This window comes from Pelophylax lessonae (assembly GCF_965119305.1).
Source record: "Pelophylax lessonae genome assembly, chromosome: 3".
In the NCBI taxonomy this organism is placed as follows: Eukaryota; Metazoa; Chordata; class Amphibia; order Anura; family Ranidae; genus Pelophylax; species Pelophylax lessonae.
Window position 1 is genome coordinate 73,392,833 of NC_138770.1, and position 10,844 is coordinate 73,403,676.

Below are 10,844 nucleotides of genomic sequence, written 5' to 3' on the forward strand. Positions count from 1 at the left end.
TTCCTAAATGACTGCAGGAGTCAAATATTTAATGGGTCAGAAGATCACTTCTGTTTTTTTCTCCATATAAGTAATTTTCTCAGTCTGTAGGAAGTGGTGATTGTTTGGAGGAATGCCTCTATACTATACTATATATGTATATGTATGATTACCTAAAATATGCAAAAGTTGTTTCTATTATGATTCATGCAATTAATGTCATCCATCCCAACGAGTACTTGTGTACTAGCATACTCCCATTGCCAATATATTTAACGCGTTATGACTTTAATTCTGGAGAAGACGACTGTCAAAATCATATGGCACAAACACCATTGCACAAAAGACGCAATCTTCAATCTGACAATTTGCATATACACATCCTTTTCTTCCTTACAAAACGTCCTTGTCCCTCATTTACAACGATGAGATGTCAATTACAATCCAAAGAAACTCCCTGTTTTCCTAATTAACTCAAGCCTGATCACCTGTGAAGACCTGCATATAAGGCAACAGGCATCGGGCACTCCTACGTCCAGACGAAGCTAGGCTACGTTAAGCGAAACGCGGTGACGTCATCATCACCGGCGGTGCGCTGACAAACATTCCATCGTGGAAGGCGGGCATTTTTAAGACCGGAGGACGGAGATCGTGAACATCGCTACATTCAGCTGACCGCAGGAGCGGGATCTATCAACAAGACATGCAGCGAGGATAAGGAAGTGAAGCGTCAGCCACATTAAGGTACTGTCTGTAACAGGGGTGAAGAATCAGCCACACGGCTGACAGAGTGACAGGCACATCAGGACCAGAAGGGAACCTAATATAGCACACAGCACCGTTGCGCTCCTCAAACTGACCGCAGCATCTATAGCATATCCCTGTATTCACTGCCCTCACTCTGCATAGTCCCCACAAAACAGATGCTTCACACACGATCCACAAGACTTTGTCCCATCACTGCAACTCGATCTCTTTACACAAAGGGACACTAACCTCCCTTGGGGTGCAAAAAGCGGCAATTTAGCCGTCAGATACAGGGATTCACTCATACCTCTGCATAAGTCCCCACATACCAACCGATTGGCCTCACGATCTCCCAGCAGCCATCTCTGAAAAACCGCATTTCAGCACCACCACCCAGGCACAATAGCATATACCACAGAGGATACCCATCCAGATTCCTCCAAACAATCACCACTTCCTACAGACTGAGAAAATTACTTATATGGAGAAAAAAACAGAAGTGATCTTCTGACCCATTAAATATTTGACTCCTGCAGTCATTTAGGAAGAGCCTAAAACACCCACAGGAATACATCAAGGGATAATTACCCACTTGGGAATAACAAATTACTGACAGCAGCACTGTCATGTAAAGACACCATCGACAAGAGTTTTTTCTCTTTTACTCCCTTGATCCCATTATTTTTGTGCACCGGCCGGTACCCTGTTATTTATGTTTCATGTTGTTCTGTCTTGTTTCTTGTGCACACTGGTTTGTGTATAACTGATTTTTATCCACTGTATACTGCATGATAGTGATTATTTACGTCACATGTCATAAATAAAAATACTTTGCTATGATTTACTATAGGTTCCTGATTCATACTTTGCCGACCATATAACCTTCCTTTTCTTTCTGACCCCTGTGCAGAAATACTTTTTATACAGCCAGGGCCGGTGCTAGACTATTTTACGCCCTAGGCAAGACCAGCTACTTGCACCCTTGCCCCCAAAAAAATAAAAAGGGAAGGGGTTAAAAACTCCTCTATGTCATACCCAGTGACCCTGATCTGATGGTTCCTCCATGTAATGCTGTCATACCCAGTGACCCCCATATTCCTCCATGTCACACCTGGGGACCCTAATATCCCTCTATGCCACACCCAAGGGACCCCGATGATCCTCCATGTCACACCAGGGGCACCTGATGTTCCTCCATGTCATACCCAGAGACCCTGATGTTTTTTCATGTCACACCTGGGGACCCTGATGTTCCTCCATGTCACACCTGGGGACCTCAATCCCCCATGGCACACCCAGGGACCCCAATTCCTCATTGCACACCTGGTGACCCCGAAACCCTCTTACACCCGGTGACCCCTATCCCCCATGGCACACGTGGTGACCCTGATTTCCTTTCACACCAGGGAACCTCCATGTCACACCCAGGGACCCTGATCCCCTGTTCTGGGGACACTCACTGGGCGGTATGAAGAGAGTGGCCCGCACTCTGCCCTCCTTCACAGTGATCCTGCTGATTCCTTCACCCAGGACGCTCCTCTTCTGGACCACAGTGCTCACCACAGGTCCAACCGGCTCCTGGTGGAGGGAGAAGAAGCAGTCAGAGAACTCCGCACGTCCCTAATCCCCAACCTCCTCAGACCATTCCGGTGCCTCGTTGTTTCTGCTCCAGTAAAGGTGCCACCCTCCAGTGCCAAGCTTGGGGTCAGGTTCAGCTCTCTTCCTCTCCCTGCTTAATACCGACCCAGGGAAATGAACGGCTGCCCACCAGCTCAATGCAGAGAGTTACATCCTGCCCAGGGTTTACACCACTCAGCTCCAGCCAAAGAGGATCATCATGCAGGCAGCACTCCTGTGGGCTCCCTTCCTGCCTCTTGGGCCCCCCAACAGTGGTGGAAAGCCAGGGCCTGGTAGTTAAGCCACTGCCCCAGACACCTGGCATCTTCCTCTGTCCATTCTTCCTCCCCCACTGCCACCCCCCTCCCCTCAGTTCACAAGGATCATTCATGATGGGCAGAGAGTGCCAACTCATGGCTGCGCCCCTAGGTTGCAATGCGCCCTAGGCGGCTGCCTAGTTTGCCTAGTGGAAGCACTGGCCCTGTATACAGCTACAAATACTGTAGCTGCTGACTTTTATTATATAGACACTTACCTGTCCAGGGAGCTCACGATGTTGGCACCCCAGCTGATTTTCCGATTGGCTACTGGGTGCTGCTGCCGTCATTCTTTGTAAGGGAACCTGGCAGGGAAGCCTTTCGGCTTCACAGCCGGTTCCCTACAGCGCATGCGCAAATCGCGCTACGTTTTCTAATTGGGGGAAGGAGGAGGGATGCCGAATTTCCGAGGGACGGCGCTATGGCGATGTCTCCTGGAAGTGGGGAAGGGTACCTGTCAAAAACAGGTACCCGTTTCCCCTTCCCCCCTGAAAGGTGCCAAATGTGGAACCGGAGGGGGGAGGAAGCAGATGAGCGGAAGTTACACTTTTAGGTGGAACTCAGCTTTAAGGGGAGTCAGCTTTCACTGACTTCAATGGGTTACAGATTTGGCAATCGAACTTCAGGAGAGTTTGTCAAACCTACCTAGAACCAAACCTGGTACATTCAGCTCATCCCTAGATCTAGATATAGGCCTGAATGTCTATTACTGCCAAGATGGATTGATGGTTAGATGTATTCTTGACAATATAGAGAAATGTATGTATAAAGAGTAAAATAATTTAAAGGATGGAGTATTGCTGTTAGGGTGGAGTTATAGTTTATTTAATAGTGTATATATACACCAATAAGTCATATTAATATGATGACCCAACTTATATTAAATAGGTCCCCCTTTTACCGCCAAAACAGCCCTGACCTGTTGAGGTATGGATGCCACTAGACCTCTGAAGGAATGCCGTGGTATCTGGCACAAGCTTTTAATTGCAGATTTAAAATCTTAAAGTTGCAAGGTAGGGCCTCCATCTATCAGACTTGTTTTTCCATCACATGCCACATATGCTCAATGGATTGGGATCTGGAGAACTTGGAGGCTGAGTCAACACCTCAAACTCATTGTTGTGTTCCTCGAACCATTCTTGAACCATTTTTGCAGTGTGACAGAGTGAATTATCCTGCTGAAAGGATCAGGGAATACTGCGCTATAAACCAAAAAAGGCCGATAATTTTTACTTTTTTTACTTTCTGCTATAAAACATATCCAATAACCAAATGTAGGAAATCAAATGTCTTTATAAATTGATGCTAATATGTATTCTGCTACATATTTTTGGTAAAAAAAAAACAAAATTCCAATAGGCATATATTAATTGGTTTGAGCAAAAGTTATAGCGTCTACAAACTATGGTATATATGCTAGAATTTTTATTTATTTTTTTAATACTTGTAATGGCGGTGATCAGTGACTGATAGCAGGGCTGCGATATTGCAGCAAACAATCTGACACTAACTGACACTTGACACATTCATTGTAGGAACCAGTGACACGAATACAGTAATCATTACTAAAAATATGCACTGTCACTCTACTAATGACACTGGTTGGAAAGGGGTCATACATCTAGGGAAATCAAAGGGTTGAATGTGTGCCTAACAGTGTTTTGTGTTTACTAAGAGCTGCTTTCACTAGGGGATGTGCTGGATTTTATTCCCTGATTCGCTGACAGGACAGAGCTCTGCCTTGTTTATTGAGTTCTGTTCTTTCCTTCTCCTCGCCGATCAGCGGGTGCCGGCGGACATAACTTGGCCGGCACCCACTGATCAGCTTCTTCTTTGACTAATCACAGCAGAAACGGTGCGCCCCCTACCCAGACGTGTCGTATCACGTACTAGTTACGTGATCCGACACAGGAGAGCCACTTTGCCACTGTATAACGTTGTTATGCAGTTGGAAAGTGATTATAATCTTCTACTTTTCTTGAGTCTAGGAGGGTGGAAGCAGTCAATGCTGGTTTGAAAGCTGATTCGTTAACACAACAAAACAGAGAGACCCCAGATCTGTATCTGGGTCCAGTAGTTCTCAGAGCTTGGGTGTTTCGGGCAGACATGGACTTGAATCAAAAGTACAACTACTCCAAAGGTCCCCCACCACTCAAAAGGAAGCCCCCTCAAATGCCAGGGCCCATAGTCAGTAGGCAAGATGCTAGCCTGCAGTCCCCTCCAAAAGCCCCGGTCCCAGTTGGGTCAGTCACAACCACTTTATGCTGGTGAAGCAACAGCAGAAAAAAAACAGTAGGAGAAGAGGATTTGTCCACAAGGACACCAAGTTGTGTGACTAGAAACTGACAGGGTAAAGCCCTTACAGGGATTGTTAATCTAATCCAGGATAGGGGAACACCAGTTCTCCAATGTGCCATGATCCAGCAACTCATGCAGAGCCATGGATTGAGAGGAAGGAGCCTTAGCAAGAGATCTACAACTGATCCACTGAATAACCACTTCCTTACTGCTGGACGTCATATGACATCCTGGGCTTTATGTAGGGATAGCTGCAGGCATCATTTAGATATAATTTTTATTTGCTGGCGATTACCTGCACCATAAGAATCATCATAGCGGCTGTTAAGCCACTTGATCATTCTTACAGGCAGGGGGAGGGGACTACCAACCCCCCCTTCGCCGCCATCCGGTGCTTCTACCGACTTGCCAATCTTCAGCGGCGGAAGTACCCCATAGAGACTGCCAGATGGTCCTCGGCAGTCTCTATGACTCTCGGAGGCCCGGGCACGACGTTGTCAATACTGCCGTGATCTCGGATGGATAGCCAAGATATTTTTATTATTTCAGGCCTTTTAGTCTGGAGGAGAGATCTGAGGTCTTATTGACCCCAGATCTCTCCATAAAGAGGACCTGTCATTCACTATTCCTATTACAAGGGATGTTTACATTCCTTGTAATAGAGATAAAAGTGATCAAAAAAATTTAAGGGAAAGTGTAAAAAAAATAAATAAAAATCAAATAAACAATAAAAAAAAAATTTTCAAGTGCCCCCGTCCCTGCGTACTCGCACGCAGAAGCGAACACATAAGTACGTTGCGGCCACGTATGTAAACGGCGTTCAATCCATACATGTGAGGTATCGCCGCGAATGTTAGAGCGAGAGCAACAATTCTAGCCCAAGACCTCCACTGTAACTCTAAACTGGTGACCTGTAAAAAAATTTGCCGCCATGCACCCGCGATCGCTCCCCCGCTGAGAGAAAACGACGGTCTGCTGTTGTAAACACTGCAGACCGTTGTTCTCTCAGGAATCACTACAGAGCACCTGTGTTCCTACTATTTAGAATCACAGGTCTCTGTGTTGATTTCACTAGACCAACCCCCTCACAATTAGAAAACACCCCCTAGGCTCACACTTAACCCTTTGATTGCCCCTGGGTTAACCCCTTCCCTGTCAGTGTCATTAGTACAGTAACAGTGCATATTTTTAGCAATGATTACTGTAGTAATGTCACTGGTCCCCCAAAAGTGTCAAAAATGTCAGGGGTCTGATCTGTCCGCCGCAATGTCGCAGTCCCGCATAAAATTGCAAATCGCTGCCATTACTAGTAAAAAAATAAATAAATAAAAATTACATAAATCTTTCCCCTAGTTTGTAGATGCGATAACTTTTGCGCAAACCAATCAAAATACGCTTATTGCATTTTTTTTACCAAAAATATGTAGCAGAAAACATATTGGCCTAAAATTTTATGTTTTTATTTTTTTGGGGGGGATGTTATATAGCAGAAAATGTTGCTTATTGCATTTTTTTTTTACCAAAAATATGTAGCAGAATATATATTGGCCTAAAATGATGAAAAAATTCGATTTTTTTATTTTTTTTTTGGGGGGGGGGGATGTTGTATAGCAGAAAATATTTTTCACAGTTTTTTTTTTTTTTTTTTTCAGAATTGCCACTCTTTTTTTTATTTATAGCGCAAAAAAATAAATATCACACAGGTTATCACATATCACCAAAAGAAAGCTCTATCTGTGGGGGAAAAGGACATCAATTTTATTTGGGTGCAGCGTCGCATGACCGCGCAATTGTCCTTTAAATTAACGCAGTGTTGAATCGCAAAAAACGGCCTAGTCATTAAGGGGGAAAATTTTCTGGTCCAGAAGTGGTTAATCCAATTCTTACAGTACACAGCCAACTTTAGGCCCCTTTCACACAGGGAGTCAATCAGGCGGACTCCATTTTTCTCAGAGGGGGAACGATCCGCCGATCCCCCGCTGAGCAGGAGGATGACAGCCCTGTCTCCGCGCTGTGTGGGGAGACGGAGCTGTCAGGTCCCCATTCTTCTCTATGGGGGAATTGGAGGAGAACGGACCGTCTGTCCGTCCTCATCTGATCCGATCCGCCAGACGGATGGAAAATAGAGTTTCCATCCATCCGGATTTGACGGATCGGATCGGATCGGATGTCAGCGGACATGTATTCGCTGACATCCGATGCCCCATAGGGATGCATGGGGCATCCGTTCAGATCCGCCCGAAAAACTGACAGGCGGATCTGAACGGACTTCCTGTGGGAAAGGGGCCTTAGGGATACTGTGACCTTACTAATCAAAGGACGGCTTTTTAATAAGAAAAGGTGGAGGGTTTTTGAAAAACGATACTGTTGCTGTATACTGACATGTGTAGCCAGGTGCTTTGCTAATAAGGCCCCTTTCACACTCGTGCGACCTGAAAGACATGCGATTTTGCCGCAATATTGACTGGACTTAAAGCAATGCCTGTGTAATCTTGAGTTTTATGGACCTAAAGTCGCATCAAAGTCAGACCAAAGTAGTGCAGGGACTACATTGAAGTCGATAAAACTTGAAGTTGCAGAGATATGAACGGTACTCATTGGAAATCATGGGGTACGACTTGTCATGCGACTTTGCAGTCACAAGTCACAGGACAAGTCGCACAAGTGTGAAAAGGGCCTAAGAGTGAGAGAAGCTGATGCCCTGAGGAGCTGAATTGGTTAACAGCTACATTAGCAAGAGGAGGGAGCTGCTGAGCAGGAAGAGTTCAATAGACTAAGTCAGGCAGCACTGCACTGTGGGACCTGCAGTCCTCAGGGGAAGACTCTGTTGTGTAATCAAGAGCTTTTGAACTACATTCCTCAGGAAGAGATTGCCGGGAGGAGGGGGGAGAGGGAAGAGCTTAATTTTCCCAGGCTGTACAGGACACAGCTTCCTTTTACCGTTAGAGAGACCAGAAAGTGCACATTGCTGTCCAGTGTGTCCACTGTCCAGTGTGCACCATTACTGCTGCATGTTGACAGCCTGAACAGGATCCAGAGTTTGGGAGTGCTGACAGCCAGAATCACCTGAGTCAGAGAAGAGGGTGGACTAATCGATGTGTGTGACTGAATGGTGAGCTGCAATATCGCTGGCACTGGTAAAGTGCTGCTGTGGGGAGATTTACTATCTGCTGCTAAAGAGACTAAGCCCTTTAGGAACTGACCACACATCCATCTAGTAGCCTTATTGCTGCCTTCAGGTTTGAGTGGGACTATTCTTGTATGCACCAAAGGTACAACTAGGCCCCAACGCTAGCCGGCTGAAAAGTTAGGTCTAAAGGATGTCTCTTTACAGCTACTACACAGAGACCTTTTCCAATTGCTTATGCATTGTCTATTGCTGACTTTGCTGATCCATGAGTTAATCCCAGTCTAGTGGTACAGAACTCTATTCTAAGTTACCTTGGCATAGTGACTATACTGTCTAGTGGACTGTTTCTGAACCTACCTTCTGTGTGTCCATTTATGCTCAAACCACCATTTGTTTTTACCCGTACCAATTCATTAAGTTATTTTACCACTAAATCATCTTGTGTCTATTTTCTGGTACTAATTCACAGTAAAAGTAAAGGTACATGTACTAATGTTCTTATAAGTGCTTGCAGTAACTTTTATTCAACCAGGAGTGTCAAAGGGGCTGAGGTTGTTCTTGGAGTCAAGGCACAAAACAGAGAACCTCAATTACTCCTGCTTCCTGCGGGAGTAGTGCTACATGCGTCAGAAATGTTCTCACACAGACTTGTAGACTTAATGTTACACTCACTTAACCACTTGCCGACCAACCACCACAGTTAAACGGCGGCAGGTTAACAGGATCCTGTGAATCGCCGTACCTGTACGCTGATTCCAGGGAGCGATCCTGGGGGTGAGCGCCCGCCCCCATTTGGCACAGGGGAAGCTGATGCAGGGGGTCAGCAGCCACAATTGCTGCCAGGCACACACGATCGCTCCCTGTGGAGAGAGAACGGTGGTCTGCTGATGTAAACACGGCAGGCCGTTGTTCTCTCAGGAATCAACACAGGGCTCCTGTGTTTTTCGTATTTTGGAACACAGGTCCCTGTGTTGATTCTACAAGCCCATCCCCCTCACAGTTAGAAAGCACCCCCTAGGCTCACATTTAACCCTTTGCTCATCCATGGTGTTAACCCCTTCCCTGCCAGTGTCATTAGTACAGTAACAGTGCATATTTTTAGCACTGATTACTGTAGTAATGTCACTGGTCCCCCAAAAATGTCAGTTAGGGGTCCGATCTGTCTGCCGCATTGTCGCCGTCCCGCTAAAAATCACAGATCGCCGCCATTACTAGTAAAAAATAAATAAATGAAAAAAAAATAAATGAATAAAAATGACATATATCTTTCCCCTAGTTTGTAGACGCGATAACTTTTGCGCAAACCAATCAATATACACTTATTGGGATTTTTTCTACCAAAAATATGTAGCAGAATTGGCTTAAAACGATAAAAAAATGTGATTTTTAATTTTTTTTTATTGGGAATGTTATATAGCAGAAAGTAAAAAAAAAATATTGTTTTTTTTTTTTCAAAATTGACGCAATTTTTTGTAGCGCAAAAAAAGAAAAATCACACAGGTGATCAAATACCACGAAAAGAAAGCTCTATTTGTGGGAAAAAAAGAACATCAATTTTATTTGGGTACAGCGTCGCACGACAACGCAATTGTCAGTTAAAATAACACAGTGCCGAATCGCAAAAAAATGGCTTAATGACCAGGCCACTTTTTTCAACTTGTCACTGCGCAACTTTAACTGACAATTGCGCGGTCATGCAACGCTGTACCCAAACGGAATTTACGTCCTTTTTTTCCCACAAACAGAGCTTTCTTTTGGTGGTATTTGATCACCTGTGCACTTTTCATTTTTTGCCATATTAATAAAAAAAGATCGAAAATTTTGCAAAAAAATTGACATTTTCTACTTTGACAGTTAAAAAATATCCAATATATTCAATTTTTGTCATATATTTAGGCCAAAATGTATTTAGCTACATGTCTTTGACAAAAAAATTCTCAATGAGTGTATTTTTAACCACTTTAAGACCGGAAGATTTTACCCCCTTCCTGACCAGGCCATATTTTGCGATTCTGCACTGCGTTATTTTAAATAACGACACTGTACCCAAATTAAATTTTGTCCTTTTTTCCCCATAAATAGAGCTTTCTTTTGGTGGCATTTGATCACCTGTGCGATTTTTAATTTTTGAAAAACAGAGCGACAATTTTGAAAAAAAAAAAAAAACAACATTTTTCACATTCTGATATATAACATTCCCCCAAAAAATTTACAAATCAAAATTTAACATTTTAAGCCAATTTGTTTTCTGCTACATATTTTTGGTAAAAAAAAAAATCACAATAAGCGTATTGTGATTGGTTTGCGCAAAAGTTATCACGTTTACTAACTACGGAAAAGATTTGTCATTTTTATTGTTTATTTTTTTTTTTACTAGTAATGGTGCGATCTGCGATATTTTTTGCGGGACTGCGACATTGCGGCGGACAGATCGGACCCCTAACTGACATTTTTGACACTTTTGGGGGGACCAGTGACGTTACTACAGTAATCAGTGCTATAAATATGCACTGTTACTGTAATAATGACACTGGCAGGGAAGGGGTTAACACTGTTGGTGATCAAGGGGTTAAATGTGTGCCTCATGCTTACTGACGTGTGTGGGGGGAGGGGTTTATGTGACACAGACACAGATCGCAGGTTCAGCTATGCGAATCGCCTCTCCTCCCCTGGCCCAACTCCTGCTGTGTCTGAATACAGCGAGAGCTAGCCTCCGGCAGCGCGCGCGCGCCGCCGAGAGAGTAAGGAATCCGGCG